General features: G+C 46.4%; 1 non-coding gene across 1 annotated transcript; it reads left to right on the top strand.

Moving 5' to 3' along the window:
• The first annotated feature begins 16,319 nt into the window (after positions 1-16,319).
• On the top strand, positions 16,320-16,392 carry TRNAK-CUU (transfer RNA lysine (anticodon CUU)). Its single transcript has one exon. It is a non-coding gene; the product is annotated as a tRNA-Lys (tRNA).
• Positions 16,393-24,609: the final 8,217 nt, after the last annotated feature.

Below are 24,609 nucleotides of genomic sequence, written 5' to 3'. Positions count from 1 at the left end.
TCTCATCAGACCAGAGAATTTTGTTTCTCATGATCTGAGAATCCTTTAGGTGCATTTTGGCAAACTCCAGGCAGGCTGCCATGTGCTTTTTACTAAGTAGTGGCTTTCGTCTGGTCACTCTACCATAGAGGCCTGATTGGTGGATTGCTGCAGAGATGGTTGTCCTTCTTGAAGGTTCTCTTTCCACAGAGGAATGCTGTAGCTCTGCTGTAGCTCTGACAGAGTGACCGTTGGGCAGTGATCGCAGTGAGCGACAAAATTTGTGTGTCCCAGGGACCCACCACTTTCAAAAAATGGGGTCCTACCTGACCATTTCTAGGTCCCATCATAATTTATGCTTTAGAGCTCCCCATATGCCTCAGACCTCCCCACATGCCACACATATGCAGATCTGATACCCCCAACAGCGTCAGATATCCCCACAAGCCCCTTATATGCATGTTTTAATGCCTCCATGATCTTTCAGGTAATATGACTTGTCTGTTCGCAAAACCCATAGTGAATAAGTAGGCTTACCATATCATCCCTTTAAACTGGGACACTCGTGGATTACACAGGTTCTGTGGTTCATTAAAACCAGGTGAAATCTAGGCATGAAGTCAGTCAGTCACAGAACCTTTGTAATTAATTCACGTGTCCCGTTTTAAAGTGATATTATGGTTAGCCACTTTAAGTAATAGGCATATTTATCAAAGGATAAATGCCCGGTCTTTACACATTATTTCGCACATTAATGCCCTTTACACATTATGCCACACAGCAAAGCCCAGCCTTTACACATTATGCCATGCAGTAATACCCCTTACAAAATGATGCCGCACATTAATGCCCTTTACACATTATGCCGCACATTAATGCCCTTTAGTCCCCCTATGTATTGCCCCCAGTAGTAGTCCCCCTATGCATTGCCCCCAATAGTAGTCCCCCTGAGCATTGCCCCCAGCAGCAGTCCCCCTGAGCATTGCCCCCAGCAGCAGTCCCCCTGTGCATTACCACCAGCAGCAGTCCCTCTGTTCATTGCCCCCAGCAGCAGTGCCCCCAGTAGCAGTCCCCCTGTGCAGTGCCCCCAGTAGCAGTCCCCCTGTGCAGTGCCCCCCCGTACGCCTGTCAGACCACCTATGCAGTCCAATGAAGGTATCTGCCCCCCTAATAGGTTTGAGTGACCTGGGCATTTGGCCCAGGCCACTAAATGGCAAATAGGTGGACCCTCTAGTGACCTGGGCCTAATGCCCAAGTCATACACCTATTTGAGGGGTATATACCTTCAATTGGGCCTAATGCCCCCTATGTTGCCCGGGCCTTGTGCCCGCCTATACACCCACAGGCCTATTGCCTGTATTTATCCCACGGGCCTAGTGCCCGACAACCCTGGTGGCCTAGGAAGGAGTAAAATACCGGTGGCTCAAGGCCGCCTACCGGTATGGTGGAAGAGGCTACGGGGGGGAGCTTCGTTAGCTCTTTTGGTTTCCTCCCCCGCAGTCCTCTTCGGTCCTCAGCTTCAGTCTTCTGCCCATCCTGGCCAGCGGCACCGCCTCTTCCTTCTTGATCACGCCATTTTCTGGCCTCTTGCGCGGCCGCAGAAACTGTTGCCGCGCCGCTCTTGTCTTCGGGAGGTCTTCACTCCTCCCCTCCGCCGATGGACTGAACGTTCCCGCTCAGCGGCGTCTATTTAAGATGCTGCGAGTGTGCGGGGTTATGACGCAGCGAGCTGCGATTGGCTTGTCGCGTCTGCCTCCTTTTGGCTGCTGGACCGCGAGCCAAAAGCTTGCGGCCAGTGCCAAACAACCGCCGCCGCTACTTGGCTTCCGGACAGCGAGCTCCGCTCAGCTCACGCCCAGAGCCAAGCTTCTCTCGCCGCCACTGGTGGAAGGGACCAGGCGGTCCCTTCACCAGGTACCAGCCCCGGTGGCTTACCCGGCGCTGGGAACAAACACTGTCCCAGCGCCGGGCACGGATGCTGTGCCGATGCTGGGATCAGACACTTGATCCCAGCACGGCTTTCCACAGCAGCATTGTTTGTATGTTGAGGACAAAAATGTATTTAATTCAGTTTGGAATAAGGCTGTAACATAACAAAATGTGGAAAAGGTGAAGCACTGTGAATACTTTCCGGATGCACTGAGCTACAGTATGAGTCTACCTGGATAAATATATCCCAGACCTTTCTTCTGATTGAGATTTGGATACCGTGGCATCTTTACACCAATATGATTTGTTCATCTTAGTATTTTTATGTTTTTAAATTGTTTCTATTGATACATATCATTATATTGGTGTATACTACGTTCATAATTGTTTTTTAACACTTGAATACATTTTATTATTTATATTTAGATATTATTTGTTTGAATATGTTAAGTATATTTTAATATCCACAACTTATTTTTATGTGCGTTTTTTGTTGTAGATTGAATATTTCATTAGGTACGGTATATTTTTATATCCACAATGTTTTTGGTTATTTGGTTTAAAAGTGTGTGCGACCAAACTATGCATTTTTTTGGTTTATTATTGTTTCCAAATCACTGTTTCTAGTTTGTGACTGTGGAGCCCCCTCAGTGAACAACAGCCACTAACATGAGGGAGCAATTGCTGGTAACTGCTTATCTGTTTGCTGCTCCAGGGTAAGCAGGGTAAGGTGTCATTGCCTACAGTGACGTAACTAGGGCAGGGCGAGTGGGGCACTTGCCCTGGGCGCCATACGGCTGGCAGCGCGGTGGGGACGGCCACGGTCCGGCCCGCCCTAGTTAGGCGGTATAGCGCCGACCGCAGTATGTGCAGTCAGCGCTACACATTTACACAGGACCGGCGCTAGGCTTCCCTGTGCTGCACAGCCGAGCCCCTTCCCTCCCCCTGAGCACTTACCCAATAGCGCCAGGAGGAAGGTAGGAGGTGGGCGGGCTCAGGCTGTGCTAACACACACATCGCCACCAGCGCGACAGTAATGTATGTGTTAACCAGCAGCCAATGAGAGTCAGACAGACTCTCATTGGCTGCTGCTGCACACACATCACCGCCGAGTGGCACGCGATGTGTGTGTGAATCAGCAGCCAATGAGAGTCAGACAGACTCTCATTGACTGCTGCAGCGCCCACTGCAAGAGCCGGGCTGAAGCTCACTCTTGAGCTCCGCCTTCCGGCTCATGCAGTGGGTAATGGGAGAGATGTCAAGATGTCTCTCCCATAATGCTGAGCGCGCCAGCCCGGGAGGACTGACGTGCGGCGGGAGCGATGTCCGGAGCCGGAGCATGGATTCAGGTAAGTGGGGTGGCTACTACTGGCAGCACCATTACTGGGGAGGACCTCTACTGGTGGTGGGGCACTACTGGGGGGGGCTATTACTGGGGGCACTTCATCATGAGGAGGAACTTCTATCTTCAGACTACTACTGGGGGGACTATATAAGGGGCTTGCTAATAGGGGACTGTATAAGGGGCACTGGATAGGGGGGATCACTACTGGGGGCCTGCATAAGTGGCTTACTGCTAGGGGCACTGCACTGGGGGGACCACTACTGGGGGCACTAAATAGGGAGGACCACTACAGGGGGCTCTGGATAGGGGGATCACTACTGCGGGGACTGCATAAGGGGGACCACTACTGGGGCACTGCATAGGGAGGACTACTACTGGGGGCACTATATAAAGGGCACTGCATAAGGGGGTACCACTACTGGGAACACTGCATTGTGGGGACTGCTACTAGGGGCACTGCATAAGGGGGAACACTACTGGGGGCACTTCATAGGGGGGACCACTACATGGGGCACTGCATTGGGGGGACCACTACTAGGGGCACTGAATAAGGGGAACTAATGGGGGGCTGTATAAGAGGGACCTCTACTGGGGGTACTACTATGGGCCTGTATAAGAGGGACCACCATTGGGGACATTGCATACTGGTGTACTGTATAAGGAGCACTACTGGGGTTAAGGTGCATATGGATAGGAATGTTCTGAGTGACGATAAAGAGGTCATTTTTAAGTGACCACTCCCATTATTTCCATGCGTGCACAAGGGGGGGTGCCTGGGCTCCAAATACCCAAGTTAAGCCACTGATTGCCTATCTACACATTCCCTAGAAGATACCCTCTACCCCTTTTGTACATTAGCTAGGTAGCTGGGGAGGAGCAGGCCTAAGGCAAGATATGTTGAGAGGCAAATGATAAAAGTGCTGAGAATCCACTGACACATAACTGACACTGGGCCTGATTCAGAGCCGGACGCTCTGAACGAGTTCCCATGGGAACGCCTCCGTCTGGGCAGCCACGCCCCTGGCATGCCCACCAAAGGCAGCTCACTCACCATCGACAGCACGCCCCCTTTGGTGCGAGACCCATAACGACGGCCTGGCCGTCGTTATTCGGGTCTCGTGCATGCGCACTTGGGTAACATCGACCAGCTTGCGAGCGGGTTTGAATCAGACCCACTGTGCATAAAGATCATTGGAAGCATTGCCATCTGTTGTGTTAGATTTCTGTATGTTCTAGGAAAATAATCACAAATTATTTTTTTATATATAATTGTCCATTATGTATTTATGTTTAATAGAAAGTAAGGTTAACTAGATCAAACAAGTAAATGAGACTATTAAGCAGAGTAGCATATAGTTATTCATATTGGGATGTAGTTATGAGACCCGCGGCCGTATGGCTGCTGGTCTCAATCCCGACACTGGAATCCCAGCAAGGGATTTAACATAGGCATCAAAATACTGATGCCTATGTTAATCCCAATGGCGTAATGCAGAGAGGACGCTGGACCATTCATCCTTTGCCAGGGGTAAGTATACACGTAGCCGGGGATGGGAGGTTAGGTTTAGGGACCCCCGTGGGGACTTAGGGGAAGGCATCCCCCCAGGAAGGTTAGGGTTAGGCTAGGGAAAGGAGGGGTCACTTACCTGTGAAGCTGCTGGTTTGTTGCTCCTACATGTTTGTAGGGGTTGGGTATGAAATCCAAGCTGTCAGGATGTCGCTGGTCAGATTACCGACAGCGGCATCCCAACACCCATAGAAACGAACGGTAAGTAATTTTCTAACCCTCCCCCCTAGGTGCCTAACCCTAACATCCCCCCTAGTGCCTAAACCTAACCTCCTCCCAGCACCCTAAACCTAACACTCCCTGGTGCCTAAATCTAACCCTCCCTTTAGTGCCTAACCCTGAAACTTACCTTTGGGATGCCGACGGTCGAGATACGGGTGCCAGGAACCTTGTCGAGTTCGGCGGCGGTATTTAGACCGTTGGCATCCCGCACGCTGGGATGCCGACTACATGCCGTTTGTAGTTGATTGAGAGTGTAGCAGTTAGAGTATGGTACTATAGCACAACTCTACATTCCCAAGAAGTCTTCCTGTACCCACTTCATATTCTATGAGACCCTGGGGGTGATAACAAAGGCAAGATGGGTTGGGGGTCATGGGGATTAAGGCATTAACAATTCATTCATGTACTGGCACTGTGCATAAAGTTACTTCATATGTCTAAGAAACATTTCTTGAGAACATCACCATGTGGCAGTTTCAATTTGTTTATGTTCTTTGAAAATAACTATAAATGCATCGGAATACTTGAATACATTTGAGGATAGATAAACACCCTGTTTGTTATGGAATTTTGTTAGGCAAGTTAGTGTTGCTATGGGGGGTTGCTGCTAGGCTTTGGTAATTTGAGAGGTAAAAGCCTATGGTAGGAGTTGTGGGAGGGCTTAGAGGGCCCATATAAATAGCCTGGTGAGAGGAGCCATCTTCTTTCCAGTTATTCAACCACACTGGCTAAGTGTCATACATATTGTATTCTACCTTTTATTGTTTATTCACATTTCACATCTTCATATTTTTGTCTTGTGTTGTATCCTGATTAACCCTTGGTACAATCCTGCCTATAAACCTCTAAACATTCCTGCCTATAAACCTCTAAACAATGATGGCGCTAAGTAGCGCTATGACCAGTCGCACACCCCAATAAATGCTCTCAGACTTTGGCCCTTGTGGTCCAACGCACAAAAGTTATTATTCAAGAAAAGTACAGATAGTTACACGCTGTGATCTAAATACAATAAGCACAAATAAATTTATACAATGACTAGGTACAGTTGATATACATATGCATAAAACAGTGATTAAACTTCAAAATACAACCATACAATGAGAGAGAGAGATAATACAACCATACAAAGAGAGAGAGAGATAATACAACGATACAAAGAGAGAGGGAGAGAGAGATAATACAACCATACAGAAAGAGAGAGAGAGAGAGAGAAAATACAACTATATAAAGAGAGAGAGAGATCTGCTGAGAGCACATGTCCAAGATGGCTGATGAGGGGGTGTGTGTGGGGGGTTGTTAGGGCCCATGTCCTATTCAAACCGCATGGTCTCCGAACACAAACTAAATTTTGAATGTAAGAAAACACATAATGTAACTCTGTAAATCATATATCCATTAATGATCACAATTATAATAACTACAACAACCTTTTTGTACTATACAACAACAAAACTGAGTAGAATTATAATTATAATAACAAGACTATTAATTCACAATTTCCATGAATCAAGCACATGTTTCAATGGGGGGGGGGGGGGGTAGTATCACATGTAATGCAGACTATCTTATACACGATTATTACTTGTACCATTCAAAGCTGTTATTAATTAAACTTCCATGATATAACACTGATACCAGCCTATGATTACATTCATGATACTATACAAACTTATTTAGATAGTAATTACCATATAGTAGCTAAAATACCAGTGCTCACAATACACAATTCTATCATAATACTGAAATAACACCAAACCTATGCCAGTCTTATTGCCGTAATCACACTACTAATAATTCACCATTCCAATTAATCAAGTACTTGGTTCCAGGTCCTAACACAGCTCACCAGTGTATCTCAAACAATTATATCAATCAGCACCAATCATTACAAATACCATAGTTCTGTTTCACACACTACAAAAAAACAATTGTACCCTGCAGCGTGGATGATAATCTTACAGGCTAGATCACACTATATTATTCATTGTGTGCTAACACAGACTTATGAATTCCTGTAACTACAAACTACATACAATCTTTATAAGCTATATTACAGATAAAAACACACAACTAGCTACAGAGACCCAAATAGACTAACTACTGTACAGTTTAACAACAATATACTTAGCCATGTTCCCGGGGTACAAAGTCCCATTTTTGGTTGTCTTGTGACAGGAAGACCTCTCTCTCTCAATTCCCTGCTCCAAGTGTGTCTGCCAGCATGTGTTTTCTCAGAATGCCATACTCCTTCCCTCACCTGTGAAAAGGGCCTCCCAAACCCCCACCTTGAAACTCCTATCCCAACATTGTGATACAAATGCTAAACAGGTCACTTCAAATGGACACGGGTCAGCCTCCAAAAGCCCTTTGTCTCCTTTTTTTCCTCTGCATGCAAATCTCAGCTGCTAACATTACATAGTACATTTTAGTGTTTTAACTCTCTACAGTTCATAAGTTGCAGATGCATGTTGCGATCTTCTCACCGATGACACCGGAAAGCTGTTGAGACAGAGTAGATCAGTACAGCACCAAACATGGTCCGCTTATCATGTACTATACCTTAGATACCAAATAGTCTTTATTTCACAACATTAGTAATAAATGAATAAACCTTGAATATTACACTTTGAAACTATGGAACCTTTTATGTAGGTGTGCAGTGTGTAAGTATGAGGGGTTTGGGAAAAAGGGCACTTCTGTATTCATGTAGTGAGGACTTTTAACTTTGGGCAGATGCATACCCATGAAGCTAATAAACAGTGTTCGCATGTGGGGTATTATGCATTCGCTAATGTGCGTTGTGTTAACAGAGCAACTGTGCGTATTTAATGTGTTTATGAGATATCCGATCGCACGATGCTAATAGCATCGCCGTATGTACTTAAGTGTGAATTTAGCTAAAATGGCGCTGGGCGGCCATTCGCAAAATGGCATCTTGCTGATCTCAATTTAAACTGATCTTATCATCCCTGTGTCTTTTTAATCTCCTGCTTTTCTTATTATATTTCTTCCTCTACCTTTCTTTACACACCTGTTCCCCTCTTTTCTATTCCCTCCCCCTCTTCCTTCCTTCATTCCCCGTTGTCTGCCAGTGCCCCCCCTCCTCCCTGCCTTGCCATTATGCCCAGGCCCCATCGTTCTGCCCCCCCCTTGCCGCTTGATGGATGCTGCTAGGCCCCTTACCTCCGCATCAGTGCCCCTTATCCAAGTGCGGGGCTCGGCCTGCTTCCAGCCGTGATGCTGCTCCAGCCCGGGTACCCGCTTCCGGCCAGCGGGCTCTGGGCACCCCCACGGCTTCCCCTCTCATTATGGCCACCTGGCTCTCCTGCGGTGCCACAAGTATCTCAGGCGGCCACAGCTCCCTGGCACCATCCCTGCTAAACTTGTCCAGCCTGCGCCCTGCATCAGCGTTTGGCCCTGCCCACAGGGTCACGGTGGCCATTTTAGAGTTTCCCCAGCAGTGGCAGGGGCACTGGGTAGCCCCACAAACCACCAGCCCTCCCCCACTGCCCCAGGGGCAGTTGGTCATCCCCCTGCACAGTCATCCCCACTATTGCTTAGCCCCAGGGCCTCCCCACATAATGTGTCTCCCTCTGTGTGGTCCCACATCACTTGGGCTATAAGCGCAACCTTCAACCTAGCAACCTAGCAACCTTCTCACTGCAGTTTCACCTGCACCTATGGGGTTACACCCCTTTGCATTTGGGGGCATTTGGTATGCAACAAATTTACTCCTGCCACCTTAAATCCTTTTGTGGTGCAGCAGCCCGGCTGGTCCCCTTATTTCCCCACCGCCGGGCCCCCACACAAACTCCCCTTACAATTTTCCACCCCATATCTATCGGCCCCGCCTATGTACCACCAGCCACCGCCTCCCACCCTGTACCAGTTCACTCCCCCCCAGGCCCTGACCCCCTTTTCCTAGGTTTTACGCCTTACTACCAGGCACAGAGACTGCCTCTTCCCAACCCTTGCCCACGCAGCTGCGTATCCGCAAGCAACACACATGCCACAACCCCCACTTCCCCTTCCATCCCCCCTGCACCCCGAGACACCAGCACCCCCACCCGTGTCCCTGCCACACTCGGCATCCCCTGCCCCTCCTCCTGCAGTGGGACCTGTGATTTTTTTCAAGCACCCAGGTTGCAGTTTTGGAGCATTCCAGGCCATTGCCGAGTTCCAGCAGACAGATGGTACAGCGATGTCGGCGAATCATGGTGGGCACACCACGCAGTGAGAGACAGTTGGAGAACAGACAGGCGGTCGTGGCTGGTCCTTCAGTGTCAGGTTTCAGTGAGCATGGTGTTACTCCCTCACGCAGCACACATTTCTCATCCACTAATTCTAGCGGTTCATCTGAAATGCCGCGTAAGCTTATGCGTTGCTTAGCACACAAAATTAAAGGGAGGGAGGGAGCCCTAAGAAATCTAGCACATTGTTTGCAGCTAAGGTTCCGGATGCAGTGGGCGATTTGGTACACTGCGCGAATACAGCCATCCTTGGGGGTCTCAGATCTAAAATTAAGGAGCGGTTCATTTTTGTGGCGTCCTACCTTGACTCCAGGCCTGGGGGAGTACATGAATGTCCTGAAGTATATGCATATGGTCCATGGCATGCATTCGTGAGCTAAGGGTACAGCCTGGAGGCAATATGATGAGACATTTCATAAAAAGCAGGTGGGCCTGGCGGTTTTTCAATTCGGTTTCAAGGATGTAGAGGTTTGGCTTGAAGTCAATCACCTGCCTTGTGTGCCTGCGGACCCCCAGTTGGGCGTAAACAGTTCTTTCTGGCCCGCCCTGGATGTACGGGCATCGGCAAAGGAAAATGCTATGCGTATAATAATGCGCAGTGTAATAGAGGGTCGGTATAGACACATCCGCGTGCTCTGTGGGAGCTGTCACCCAGCTAAAGAATGTGGTCGAGCCAGCGGTACGGGGACGAGTCGAAAGGATCAGTGCAATGAACCGCGCGGAGGTGTTAAGTAAAGCGCATTTGCCGGTTGACTTAAGGGCTTTGAGGAGTTGGTTGGGCCGTTATCCTCTCAGGGAGGAAGCAGCCTTTTTGTTAGATGGTTTTAGTGAAGGTTTTCTTTTGCCTGTGATACGGGAGGTCTCCGTGGTATCTAATAGAAATCTTAAGTTGGCCCGGGGTCATCCAGAACTAGTTAGAGCCAAGAGTAAGGCGGAAGTTAAGTTAGGGCGCATGTGTGGCCCTTTTTCTTCCCCACCTTTGGAGGGTTTATGCGTAGCACCTTTAGGGGTCGTGCCAATGAAGGTACCAGGTAAATTTAGGCTGATACAGCATCTCTCTTACCCAGAGGGGGTATCGGTCAACGACGCGCTAGATCCATCGGATTGCCGGGTCATTTACCAATCTTTTGAACAAGCTCTAGAAATAGTACAGAGTTTCGGAAGGAGGGCTTTGTTGGCTAAGGTGGATATCGAATCCGCTTTTCGCCTTTTGCCCCTTCACTCCGACTCATTTAAGTACATGGGTTTTAGAGTTGCGTGTCTCTATTATTTTGACAGATGTTTACCGATGCGCTGTTCCATCTCTTGCTCTTTTTTTCAGTGTTCTAGTTTCTTGTTCCAGTGATGTGTCCAGGCAGGTACTGGGCATACTGGTGTGTCCCACTACATCGGCGATTCACTGTTAGTAGGGCCAGCGGATACCCAGGTTTGCGAGGATTTACTGTTTTCCTTGCAGGCCTTGCTCGCCGTTGTAGGTGTCCCGGTTGCTTTTGGCAAGATGGAGGGTACGGTTACACGCTTGTCCTATTTAGGTATAGAGATCGATACCTTGTTAGGTTTATGTCGCTTGCCTATGGAGAAAGTGCGGCGTTTAGGGGACTTGTTGGAAGCTTTTGTTTTAGCAAAGAAGGTCTCGCTGAAGCAGCTGCAGTTGCTAGGCCTCCTTAACTTTGCCTGTAGAGTCATACACATGGGTCGGGTTTACTGTAGAAGGCTGGAAAGGGCCATGGCAGGAGTTAAAAGGCCTCACCACCTCATACGCATATCGCAAGACCTACACATTTGGTTGCTGTTCCTGCGAGATTTTAACAGCGTGCGTATATGGCTACAGGACCCTTTAGCTAATTCCAAGCTTCAGCTATGTACAGATGCGTCCGGTTCCTTTGATTTTGGTGCCTTTTTGGAAGGGGAATGGTGTGCGGAGCCTTGGCCGGAATCTTGGAGATTCCTAGGCCTAACTAGGAACATCCTGCTCCTGGAGCTTTTCCCAATAATAGTGGCTGTTGAGCTGTGGGCTCACAGGCTTTGCAATAGGCGAATCCTGTTCTGGTGCGATAACTTGGGCGAGGTTCAGGTGGTCAATAATCAGATGGCGCAATCGCCTTTGGCTTTGAGGTTGTTATGGCACTTGACACTCCTTTGCTTCCCGAGGAATATTGAGTTTAGGGTGCAGCATGTTCCGGGTGTTTCAAACGAGATAGCAGATGCCTTATCCCATTTGCAGTGGGACAGGTTTTGTTCTCTTGTGCCTTTTGCTAGTCTTCATGGTTTGACCTGCCCCTCCCATGTCTGACAGATCATCGTGCCGGCTTCAAGGGCCTCGCACTGAAATCACTGGCCCCTACCACCTTGACCTACACGGCAGCTTGGGACAAATTGGCAAGGTTTCTTGGCCCCGATGTGCTGGGGAGGGAAGACGGTTGCTGATTGCATGTTAGAGTTCGTCTGGAACTGGCATGAAAGGGGTCGTTCCAAGGCAGGTATGTGTGCAGCGCTAGCCGACATCGCTTATTTTTCCAAGTTGCACGGTATGGCGGATCCCACCAAATCATTCGTGCTAACCAAGGCGCTGAAAGGGTGGGCGAAAGAGCATCCTAGCACAGGCGATACGCAGAGACCCATTGACCCAGCCCTGTTAAGGGACTTGGTTGTGGCAGTAACGGGTGTGGCTTTGAGCGAGTACGAATTGGCTCTGTTTAGTTTAGCTGTTTCATTAGCTTATTTTGGGGCATTTAGAATCGGCGAGCTGGTGGCAGCTAATAAGATTTCCATGCTGTCAGGTTTGATGTTTCAGAATGTGGTAGTTAAGCTGCGTTGATCTTATGCAAAATGCATAGGTCCAAGACAGATCAACTGGCCAGAGGGTGTTGGATTTCTATTCTATTCAGTAATTTGCCCAGTCAGCCTTGCAGGGCACTTTCATAATGTTCGCCCACCAGGGGGTGTGCAGTGACTTGTACGTGTTAATCTCACCCCTTTGTCCAGGTTTCAGTTTACGAAGGCGTTTCATAATTGCCTTATTGCTTTAGGCTTGCCTACGGAGCATTTCAAGACACATTCGTATAGGATAGGGGCAGCAACTTGCAAAGCGATTGCAGGTGCTTCAGTCGACTCATTAAAACAGTTGGGGTGGTGGAAGTCATCAACATATAGAACTTATTTAAGGGGGGATCAGTTGCATGAGTAGCTGCACTCCTTGCAAGTTTGTTGGGGAATCCAGGGGCCTTATGCCTACTGCCGCTATGGAGCTTGAGGGGCTTTTCAGCTTTGCCCTCAGAGGTTTGCTCTTTTTCACGTTCAGATGGGTCACCCAACTATTTGTTTCCCTTTCCTTGGGTTTGTTTGTTATGTAAGAATCAATTTCTGACTAGGAAAATTTTCTTACAGGGTTGCCCAGGAATGCTAACTGTTGGGTGTGGTTTGTGGGGCATTCATACATCTATTGGGCTAGTCAGCACCCCTTAGCTTCGCAGGCCCTGTGCTTGTTGGGTGCAAGTGATGTTTGTTGGTTGGGTTTCCGTGGTATGCGCTGGAAGTGCCTTCTAGATGGTATACAATCGGGAAGCCGGCTGCCGGAATACCGGCAGCCGGCTTCCCAACTGCTTTATCCCGCCGTGGGATAAATGACCGGCGTCTATATCTAGACGCCGCTCATTTCCCCGATGCCGGGAGACAGGCGCCCGGCATCCCGATCGAGCGGATGCCGGGCGCTGTGAGCGGACAGCCTCGGGGGGGAGGGTTATGTTTAGGGCTCCCGGGGGGACTTAGGGTTATGCACCCCTCCGGGAGGGTTAGTGTTAGGCTAGGGTGAGGGAAGTTTGGGACCCCTGCCTGGGTGGTCATACAATTGGGAGGAAACAATTTGAGAGGGAGGAAGGACATTGAGCTGATACACGCTATTAGGGATGACTTGCAGGTGCTTGTCAATCATTGGCCCAACGTCGTGTAGCATGGTCAGACATCGTCCCGCTGCTTTTTTGCCGGGGTCCCCAGGGTGACGTGGCATTGGATGGAGTCCATCAGAAGGTCAATATGGCAATTACCCATTTTCTCATTGGCGGTCGCGTCATACGGCACCCCTCGTTTGCGTTATGAGGAGGAGTGCTTTTATAGTCGTGATGGGGTACACCTCATGAGTCTGGAGCTGTTTATCAGTGACTTATGCAGTTACCTGTAATGTTCAAAGGGTCATAGTTTTGGTGGCGGGCCTGGTTCTTGGAACCAGGCTTTGGCGGGAAGCAGTGCTCCTGGGCGGACTATTATTAGCACAGGAGTGCCTGTGGTAGCAACTTTCCTTTGATAGCAGCAAGCATCCCCCCTAAGGGGGGACCTGGTCCCTGTCCAAGGGAAGGGCCGAGGCTGTGCAATTAAGGGGGGATGGTACTGCCTCAGGTTGGTCTGCATGTAGCGGGGATCCGCCCCTTTTATTTATTATCAGTTTCCATCGGGCTGTGGCCTCGGAGCACTGCTTTCTTCCTGCCACCTATTTCTAAATTTCAATTTGATTACTAAATTCTGGCTGTGACCTCTTTAATTCCATATTCATGTATCAGTGTGTTATTTCTAGGTTTAGTATTAAGCTAAGTTAACAAAAGGGAGTAGTAAAATGAATGGATGACAATAATTTTTTTATATAGAAGTTGTCGTATTTATTTATTTTTTATTTATTACATTTATTTTATCACTTATATATTATTTTAATTTAGTATGACTAAATTAAACAAGTAAATGAGACTATAAAACAGATTGGCACATACTTTTTTTTATATCACTAATATAAATAACTAACTAGTTATAACATTATTTACATCAATGAAAAACCGATGCCTATTTTGATCCCGACGCCGTAATACAAACAGATGCCAGCCCAAATGAGTTAAGTGAGGGGCGTCTTAGCTGTTAGTCCCGGGGGGATAGTTAGGTTTAGGTAGCATAGTGGGGTTAGTGTTACGTTTTGGAGTGGGAGGTTAGGGTTAGGCACCCCTAGGGGGGGTTAGGGTTAGGCAGAACTGGGAGTGTTAGTGCTAGGCACTAAGGGGGAGGGTTAGTTTAGGCACACAGGGGGGAGAATTAGGTTTAGGCACTAAAGGGGAGGGTTAGCAGTGTTCTTCCCAGGAACTTTTTCCAGCCGGGTGGCATCAAGAAGTAGCCGGGTAATAAAATTATTTAAACTCTGACCTTATAATATTTTAAACTTGAAATAACATTTTATATATTACTTCTTCTCTTCTTATTAGCGGCCCAGTCGTCTGATTATGAAAAAGCTGCAAATTCTGTAGGATCTGGTCTTTTTTATACAGCTCCCAGATATTGTCCCCACTTGCAGGCTCACAAAGTGCTGGGTGGTAGGCTGATTCTTGCCGGGTGGTACACCCGCAAAAAACAGCCTGGGGAGAACACTGGTTAGTGTTATGGGGAGAAGGGGAGTGTAGGTATAATTTCCTGACCCCTGTCAGGATAACGACCATCAGGATGCCACTGTCTGTATTGTGACAGGAGGCATTCCGACTGCCAGTATTACCCATTCCGGGTTGGCATGTGCTGTCTTTCAAGTTCCCATATATAGTGCCCTATATAAAAATAAATAAATGCATGAATATTAAAAAAGGGCAGTACAGATGTGTCCACATACAAATAACCTCCTTGCACATTAAATGGCAATTGTTGCACCATGCTGTGGCATGAGTCAGTAGCACAAAACATCTTTTGGTGCATCTTTTTCCCTTAATGTGCACCTTCATTGCATAGCAATGCGAATATGATGCACAAGCAGCTTCTGCTGATTAATGATATGTGGCATGTCTATATTCTGTGTGCGACTGTGGTGTATCTGCATGTATCTGTATGCAAAATGCTACATTACAGTGTAACAGCCGCTGACACTAACGTACAGTAGCATTTCACATACACCCGCAGTGGTACACAGAATATAGGCATGCCACTTATCATTAATCAGCAGAAGCTGCTTGTGCATACTTTTCACATTGTTTTGCATATAAAGGGAAAAAGTCACATGAAAAGACGCTCGCTACCGAGTCACACGACGCTCACGTTATGTTTCACGTGACTTGAAGCGCACAGAGAATAGATGTATGTGGACACATCTGTATTCCCCACTTCCTTGAGATTCTCAGCCAGCAAAGGCAGGTTCAACTACTTTCTGCTATAAATGAAAGTAGTCACCCTGCCATAGGCACAGTGGTCACATGCTGATCAGGGCAGTGCTAATTCCTCTATGGGCAGTGTGTCCTACTCTTCCCACATGCTGGCAGCACCACACTGAAAAGCACTAAAGTGGAGGAACTTAACTGACTCAAATGTAATTTTATGGTAACAATGGCCCTCATTCAGAGCCACTCGCTATCGGCAGTACGCTCGTTCCGAGCGATGTTCGCACATCTGCGCATGCGTACGGTTTTTAGTACGCATGCGCGAACCAGTCAGTGTGGCCGAAAATCATTTGTACGCAATATAGCGAGTGCCTGCTATTTTGAGTGACAGAATGAGGCGTATGTGGGTGGTAACAGGGGAAGGTGCTTGAAAACGGGGAGTGGAGATCCGATCGCAGGCGTGCTTAAAGGTCAAAACGGGCGTTTTATGGGTGTGCATAATTAATATAGCAGCGTCAATGACCATGTCATTTGGTTTTTTTTAACTCAGAACTGCTCGCAAAATAGCGGTTGAAAAAACCAACCACAAGAATAGCGAGCAGTTCATATCCTGTTCGATGTACTCGATTAATCTAATAAATAGCGGACATGACGTATGGTGCGAGCGGCCAGGGGGCGTTTTTTTAAGAAATAAAAGAGCGTATATTTTGCTCGCTCGTTCAGACTTAGAGGTGTGAACAGACTGCAATGTGCGAACGGATCATTTGCATAGCCACCCCTTGTTTTTGAACAAACGAACGCAAATAGCGAACGGCTCTGAATGAGGGCCAATGTTAGAATTTTCCTTTACTCTGGATTGGATTTTACATGTTTGTTTCCAGATAGAAGTAGTCCCTTATCACTGTATGCCATGTGCCTGGCTAGCTCAGTCGGTAGAGCATGAGACTCTTAATCTCAGGGTCGTGGGTTCGAGCCCCACGTTGGGCGGACTTGTTTTGTATACATTTTGCAAGTCAGTGCATGCGTTACTGTTTTTAGCTAACATTTTTGCCATAGTGCAGTCTGGTTTTGCTCTCTTACGATGACTATATTATTTATATTACATTTTCCTATTTTGTTGTGAAGTATACATTGATGAAACAAAAAATGTTTCCTACCAAATGTTCTCTACAAACTATTATTATGCATAAACAGGATCAGTCCTACCTCCATGTAAACCTAGGTGGTGTCCAATTTGTTTTTACATGCTCTTTGATAAAGCCCTCATTGATGGAGCGAAACATTTTAGAGAATTACCTGTGACTTACAAAATGAGTTTTGCTGAGTGACATCTGTAGCCTCCTTATTGATTGGAAACCATCTTTATTTACTGGTGAACTGTGCACTTTGGTGGAGTGGTGACCCAGCAGCTCATAAAACGTGTATTCTAGGAGGATCCTTTCCATCCAGCACGTCAGTTTATCTTGCAGAAACTTTGCTTCTAAAACTTTCATAGTGGTGAGACTAAAAATATATAGTACCAAACCAAAAAATATATTTTTTTGTTTAGCAACTGCTATGGATTTTTAATCACTTGGCATTTGTAACCTTATAGACTTTATTTATTTTTTCATATAGAATTATGTCAGTAATATTTCTTAAGCTTTTAAGAATATAATGAGATTATTTTATATGTATGTATGATGTTTTATGTGTAATATAAGATTTAAAATATTAAGAAATCTGAATGATGGTGTTCTGATTGATTGTTCTGCCACATTGGGACCTCTTTTTAATTAGCGCATCACCTATATATGTATTATTAGTTTGCTCTACACGTCTTTATTGTTGAGCTGTCATGGGCTCACATGGTGTTATGCTGCTATGATTAATTAAACATCTTCATTGCTGATAAAATTAATATCGAGTTACAATAATTGCCATTTGATTAGCGCCAGGTGCTGTGTAAATATATATTTTTTCTAGTTCCAATTTGTTTTTACCTCTTTTTCTAATAGTTAAATAAAGATGATTGGCATTTTCAAATTAAGATGGATGTGATCTCAAACATTTAAGGAACAAACTGAGGCTTTGATATACAGTAGCTTGAAAAAAAATCGGTTTCTCCGAAACGTCACTGCTAAGCCTTGTTCCATAAGATAAGTTTTATTTTAAAGTCCCTATTGAATGTGTGTGTATAAAATCAATTACAGCTATATGAGTTGTCTCTACCTGGATAAATATACCCCAGACCATTTCTCCCGATTGAGATTTGGATACCGTGGCATCTTTACACCAATATGAGTGGTTCATCTTAGTATTTTTATGTTTTTAAATTGTTTCTATTTATTTATATCATTATATTGGTGTATACTAAGATCCACTACATTCATAATTGTTTTTTAACAGTTAAATACATTTTATTATTTATATGTACATTTTTTTGTTTGAATGTGTTAAGTATATTTTAATATCCACAACTTATATTTGTGTGTTTTTTGAATATTTCATTAGTTACTGTATATTTTATTATCCATAAAGTTGTTGGTTATTTGGTTTAACAGCATGTGCGACCAAACTATGCTTTTTTTCTGATTTATTGTCTCAAATTCACTTTCTAGTTTGTGACCTTGGAGCCCCCTCAGTGAACAATGGAGCAATTGTTTGCTGCTCCTCCATGTTTGTAGTGGATTGAGAGTGGTAGTAGGGTAAGGGGTCATTGCCTATCTACACATTCCCTAGAAGATGCCCTCTACCCTTTCTCTACATTAGCTAAGTAGCTGGGGTGGAGTGGGCCCAAGGCAAGATGGATTGAGAAGTAAATGACAAAGGTGCCGAGAATCCACTAACTGACACTGTGCATAAAGATACTTTATATTGAGATGAAAAAAATTTTTTTGGAAGCATTGCCATCTGGTGGGTTAGATATTTGTATGTTCTAGTAAAATAATCCAAAATTATTTTTTTATATATAACTTGTTCATTATGTATTTATGTTTTACAGAAAGTAAAACTAACTAGATCAAACAAATAATACCCATTTTCCACCAAAATTTAGGTCCGACCTTGGTTTTCAGACATGTTCCAACCCAGGTTAGACCCAGGTCTTACCCCATTTACACTGCACCTTAAATTGGGTTATTCCCAGGTCAGCCCCATTCACACTGATCCTGATTCTGCCCTGCAAAACTTGTGAGGTCATAAAAAGTGGGAGGTGACAGCTCCATAACCACCAATCAGCTCATTTTAGGCATGACCCAGGTCAGATAACCCGGGTTGCACTGTTTACACTGCAATATTACCCAGATCCATCCTGGGTTCGACCCTGGCAGCTGCCTCGGTTAGATTCCCTTGACCCAGGTTATTTTTCAGGGATCCTTTTCCACTGAGCTGCGACCCAGGTAGACCCTGCAATAACCCAGGTTACTGCAGCAGTGGAAAAAGGGTATAAATGAGACTATTGAGCACATTGGCACATCAGTAGTAGGGAAATTGATGGAAACACTCTTAAAAGAAAGAGTCGTAGATTATCTCAAATCCAACAATTTGCAGGATCCCAAACAGCATGGATTTACTGGGGGGAGATCATGTCAAACAAATCTTATTGACTTTTTTTGACTGGATGACTAAGGAAATAGATAAAGGGGGGCCATAGATATAGCTTATCTAGACTTTAGTAAGGCTTTTGACACTGTTCCACATCGCAGACTGTTAAATAAACTGGAAAGCATGGGATTAGATACAAAGATAGTTGAATGGATAAGATCATGGCTGCAGGATAGGAAAGAGAGAGTTGTAGTAAATGGAGTGCAGTCTCAAGAGGGAAATGTTACCAGTGGAGTACCCCAGGGATCTGTGCTTGGACTAGTGCTTTTTAATATCTTTATTTGTGACATTGCAAATGGTATTGAAGGGAAACTATGCCTTTTTGCAGATGACACAAAGGTATGCAACAGGGTAGATACACCAGGAGTGGTAAAACAAATGATTGATGATCTAGATAAACTAGAGGAATGGTCAAGAACGTGGCAACTACAGTTTAATGCCAAAAAATGCAAGATCATGCACTTGGGTCTCAAAAATCCAAAGGCTAAATATAGTATTAATGGCACTATACTGGAAAGTACTGAAGAGGAAAGGGATCTAGGAGTCACTATTTCAGGTGACTTAAAGGCAAGCAAACATTGTAACAAAGCAATAAGGAAGGCAAGTCAGATGCTTGGTTGCATAGGGAGAGGAATCAGTAGCAGAAATAAAGAAGTGATAATACCACTGTATAGGTCAGTGTTGGCTAACCTTGACACTCCAGCTGTTATGGAACTACATAACCCAGCATGCACTGCTACAGTTTTGCTATTAGGGCATGCTAAAACTGTGGCAGGGCATGCTGGGATATCTAGTTCCACAACAGCTGGAGTGTCAAGGTTAGCCAACACTGGTATAGGTCATTGGTACGTCCTCATCTCGAATACTGTGTTCAATTCTGGAGGCCATATCTCCAGAAGGATATTAATACATTAGAGACTGTACAAAGAAGGGCAACTAAAATGGTGCAAGGTCTACACCACAAAACGTACCAGGAAAGACTAAAAGATCTTAATATGTATAGTTTGGAGCAGAGAAGGGATAGGGGGGACATGCTATAAACCTTCAAATATATAAAGGGTTTTAACAAGGTAAAGGAAGGAGTCATTCTTCAAAGAAAGAGAAGTATTAGAACAAGAGGACATGTTCTAAAACTGGAGGGTGGTAGGTTCAGGGGAAATTCGAGGAAAAATTACTTCACAGAAAGGGTAGTGGACAAGTGGAATAGCCTCCCATCAGAGGTGGTAGAGGCTAAGACAGTAGAACAATTTAAACATGCATGGGATAGACATAAGGATATCCTTCAGAAGAAGTAAGGATCAATAAGGGTTGATGTAATAATATGTTTAAAAATGGGCAGACTAGATGGGCCAAGTGGTTCTTATCTGCCGTCAAATTCTATGTTTCTAGTTATTTATATTAGTGATTTAAAAAAACAAAAAATGTAATTGGTTATAACATTATTTACATGAATGTAAAAAAATAAAATAAACAAGAACTGCTATAACCTGGATTTGCTGCAGCCACAATGCAGAGTACTAACCACCGGAAGACCGGCACCAGTGAAGATCCTGACAGCTCCAAAGGTAAGTATTAACTAACCTTACCCCCCTAACCCTTACCCTCATTTAGGGGTTCCTAACCTCCCTCCCTACTGCCTAACCCCCCTCTAAGTGCCTAAACCTAACCCCCCCTTCCCCGCAGCCTAAACCAAATTCTCCCGTGGGGTGCCTAACCCTCCTCCCGGGGGTGCCTAACCCTAACCCCCCTTTCCCCTAGGCTAAACCTAACCCTCCCGGGGTGATGTCTAACCCTAAGTCACCCGGGAGCCCTAAAACCTAACCCTCCCCCCCTCGGCTGTCCGCACCCGGCTTACCTTCATTCGGTATGCTGGGCATCTGGCTCCCGGTGTAGGTCTAATGACAGGCGTCGGGATTTCGACGCCTGTCGGGATTTGACAGTCGGGAAGCTTGCGGTCAGCATTTCGACCGTCGGCTTCCTGACTGCATCCCCTTGTGAATGCTGACATCCTCATAGTGGTCCAGGCTGATCAGAGCAGTGCTGGTGTCAGCATGGGCAGTGTGTCCTACAGTACTCTTCCCACATGCTGGCAGCACCACACTGAAAAGCACTAACATAGGGGAACTTAACTGAATTAAATTTATTTTTATGTTAACAATGTTAGAATTTTCCTGAACAGTGGATTGGATTTTACGTGTTTGTTTCCAGATAGAAGTAGACACTTTTCTTTTATGTGCCTGGCTAGCTCAGTTGGTAGAACATGAGACTCCTAATTTCAGGTTCATGGGTTCGAGCCCCACGTTGTATGATGTTATTTTTGTATAAATGTTGCAAGTCATCAGTGCATACTTTGCTGTTTTTATCTAACATTTTTACCATAGTGCAACTTATGCAGTGCCCGCCTATGTAGTGCCCCCCAGTAATGATCCCCCTATGCAGTGCCCTTTATACAGTGCCTCCAGTAGTGGTCCTCCTATGCAGTGCCTCCAGTAGTGCTCTTTATACAGTGCCCTCAGTAGTGGCCGTTCCTATGTAGTGCCCCGTTATGTAATGCCCCCAGTAGTTGGTCCCCCCTATGCAGTGCCCTGTTATGTAGTGCCCCCAGTAGTGGGTCCCACCTATGCAGTGCCCCCAGTAGTGGGTCCCCCTATGCAGTGCCCCACTATGTAGTGCCCCTAGTAGTGGGTCCCCCCTATGCAGTGCCCCTTACAGATGTAACACAAACACACACAGATTACTTACCTGAATCCCATTCCTGCGCCCGCCACCATCCCCTCCTCTGTCCTCACGCTCGGCACTATGGGAGAAACGTCATGACATCATGACATCTCTCCCATCACCACTGCGGGAGCCGGAAGGCGGAGCTCATGAGTGAGCTCCACCCGGCTCCCTCTGTGGATAAAGCAGCTAATGAGAGTCTATCTGACTCATTGGCTGCTAAAACAAACATTGCAGGCAGCGCCACTGGCGATGTTTGTTACTGATCGGCGGGCAGGGGGGGTTCTGTTTACTCAGAAACCGCCCCTGCATGCGCATTGGGTGCTCAGGCGGGTCACAGCGGTCACACGCTACGTGACATCTGTGACCATAGAGCACTCTGGCAGCAGCTGGTCATGGAGGTGGAGTGCTGATCAGTGGCGCTCCTCCATGCAGCTCCTCAGCAGTGCAACAGATGTGGGTCCTCAGCAGTGCTCGGAAATGGCCAGGTGACAATGGAGCCAGGTGCCCCCTTCAGGGCTAGCGCCTGGTGGCAAATGACTCCATTTGCAGCGATTCACGTCTTTTATCCCCGCCCCCATTTTACGGACCCACAAATTGCTTGGAAACTCCACATTCTGCCCGTTTCACTAGCAAGGGGGCGGGATGCGGAAGATTTGCCTACTCTTTCGGGGGTGCAGGGGGTTCCCCAAAAAATTGGGAGCCTCCCGCAACTCCCGGGAGAGTAGACAAGTATGGTTTAGAGCAGTGCTCGAAGTGGGAATTTAGAGGTGGGGGTATGGCGAATGAATCTCTTCCCCCCTCCCCTTGGGCCCCTGCTTCCATATCACCCCATTGTACGTCTCACCCCCCCCACTCTCCCTGCCTGCTCCCCTCTCTCACACCCTGCCCTTCTCACTAATTCCCTCTCTGTCTCCCCCTACAATACTAACTGCCCGCCTCCCTCTGTCTGCCCCTCTCTCTATTCCCTCTCACATCCTCCCCTCTCACTACTTACCTCTGTCCTGCGCTCAGTGCGCTGCTGGAACAGAGCTGCAAGGACTCAGGAGCACCGGGTCCCACGTTGCTGGTGCAGTTGTGCGAGCCAGTGAGAAGCTGCCACTTGGCAGCTTCTCATTGGCTGGCGGCCTGCGAGCCCTGTGATTGGCTGGCTGCCGCGAGCCCTGTGATTGGCTGGCGGCTGCGAGCCACATGATTGGCTTGGTGCCGTGAGCCTTGCGATTGGCTGGCGGCCAGTGTGTGCTGACTGTAGCCGGGACCGGATGCTTTGTCTCGGCTACATGCCAGTGTGTCCGCTGCCGCTGATCGAGATGTGTCCCCTGCGGGACACATCTCCACACATTTCCGCCGCTGTTCCAGCGCTGGGATGCCATACTACATCCCAGCGCTGGTGCATTCTTTTCTGCGGCCAAAATGAAGTGGGGCCGGGAAGTGGCGGTATGTCATACCGCCGTATACCGCCCCACTTCGACCACTGGTTTAGAGGCAAATGAGAAAGGTCCTGAGAATTCACTAACTGACACTGTACATAAAGATACTTCATATTTATAAGGAAACATTTTTTGGAAGCATTGCCATCTGGTGGGTTAGTACTGTGTATGTTCTTGGAAAATACTCACAAATTCTTTTTTATATATAATTTGTCCGTTATGTAGTTATGCTTTATAGAAAGTAAAGCTGGGTACACACTGACAGATATATTGGCCGATCAATTGATCGGCCAATATATCTGCTGCCCGTCTTCCAGTGTGTACCTGAAATATCGCATTGGCTGTGCAGCACAGCCGATGGACAGATATATCTGCAGACGTTTCTGTCCATCGGCAAGTGTGTACGGGTGGTCTGCAGACTGCCTATACACATGCAGCTGCGGGGAGGGGACCGGACCCGCCCCCCAGCCAGCGGGACCCACACCCTCCTACCCACTGAACACAGATGATGGTTGTTCAGTGTGTGTACGAACAACCATTATCTGCAGATATATCTGTTTAGTGTGTACCCAACATAAGACTAACCCGATCAAACAAGTAAATGAGACTATTAAGCAGAGTAGCATATAGTTATTCATATTAGTGATTTAAAAAGAAAAAAAACATTTTAATTAGTTATAACATTATTTACATGAACATAAAACAAATAAATTAAAAATAACTTCCGTGATCCGGAGTTGCTGCGCCCACAACAGAGTACTAACCACTATACGATCACAGCAAGCCACCCAAAGGGTGTGTTAATCGTGCCATAGGATTACATAACTGAATTTTATTCTCTCACTCAGTGATCATCTATATAATAACTTTATTTGAGGTAACTCAGTGACAGGCATTCTAGTATTCTGTCACTGGGAAAACTGCTAATTCCAGGGGTAAAGCAATTCAAATTTACTGCAGCATCTAATTATCCATTTAGCAGAAGAAGCAGACTTTGCAGCAGTTTTAACTATAAATACAAGTGTTGCCAATTAAAGGATATAGGCCCTCATTCAGAGCCGCTCGTTAGCGGCAGTACGCTCGTTCCGAGCGATGTTTGCACATCTGCGCATGCGTACGCTTTTTAGTACGCATGCGCGAACCAGTCAGTGCGACCGAAAATCCTTTGTACGCTATATAGCGAGTGCCTGCTATTTTGAGTGACAGAATGAGGCGTATGTGGGTGGTAACAGGGGAAGGTGCTTGAAAATGGGGAGTGGAGATCCGAACGCAGGCGTGCTTAAAGGTCAAAACGGGCGTTTTATGGGTGTGTATATTTAAAACAGCAGCGTCATTGACCACGTCACTGGGTTATTTTATAGCCAGAACTGCACGCAAATTTGTGGTAGCAAACACCAACCACAAGAATAGCGAGCAGTTCATACGCTGGTCGATGTACTCGATTAATCTAATAAATAGCGGACATGACGTA

The sequence above is a fragment of the Taudactylus pleione genome, unplaced genomic scaffold (assembly GCF_031769625.1).
Source record: "Taudactylus pleione unplaced genomic scaffold, aTauple2 ptg000248l, whole genome shotgun sequence".
In the NCBI taxonomy this organism is placed as follows: domain Eukaryota; kingdom Metazoa; phylum Chordata; class Amphibia; order Anura; family Myobatrachidae; genus Taudactylus; species Taudactylus pleione.
This window is presented reverse-complemented; position numbering and strand designations above follow the sequence as displayed.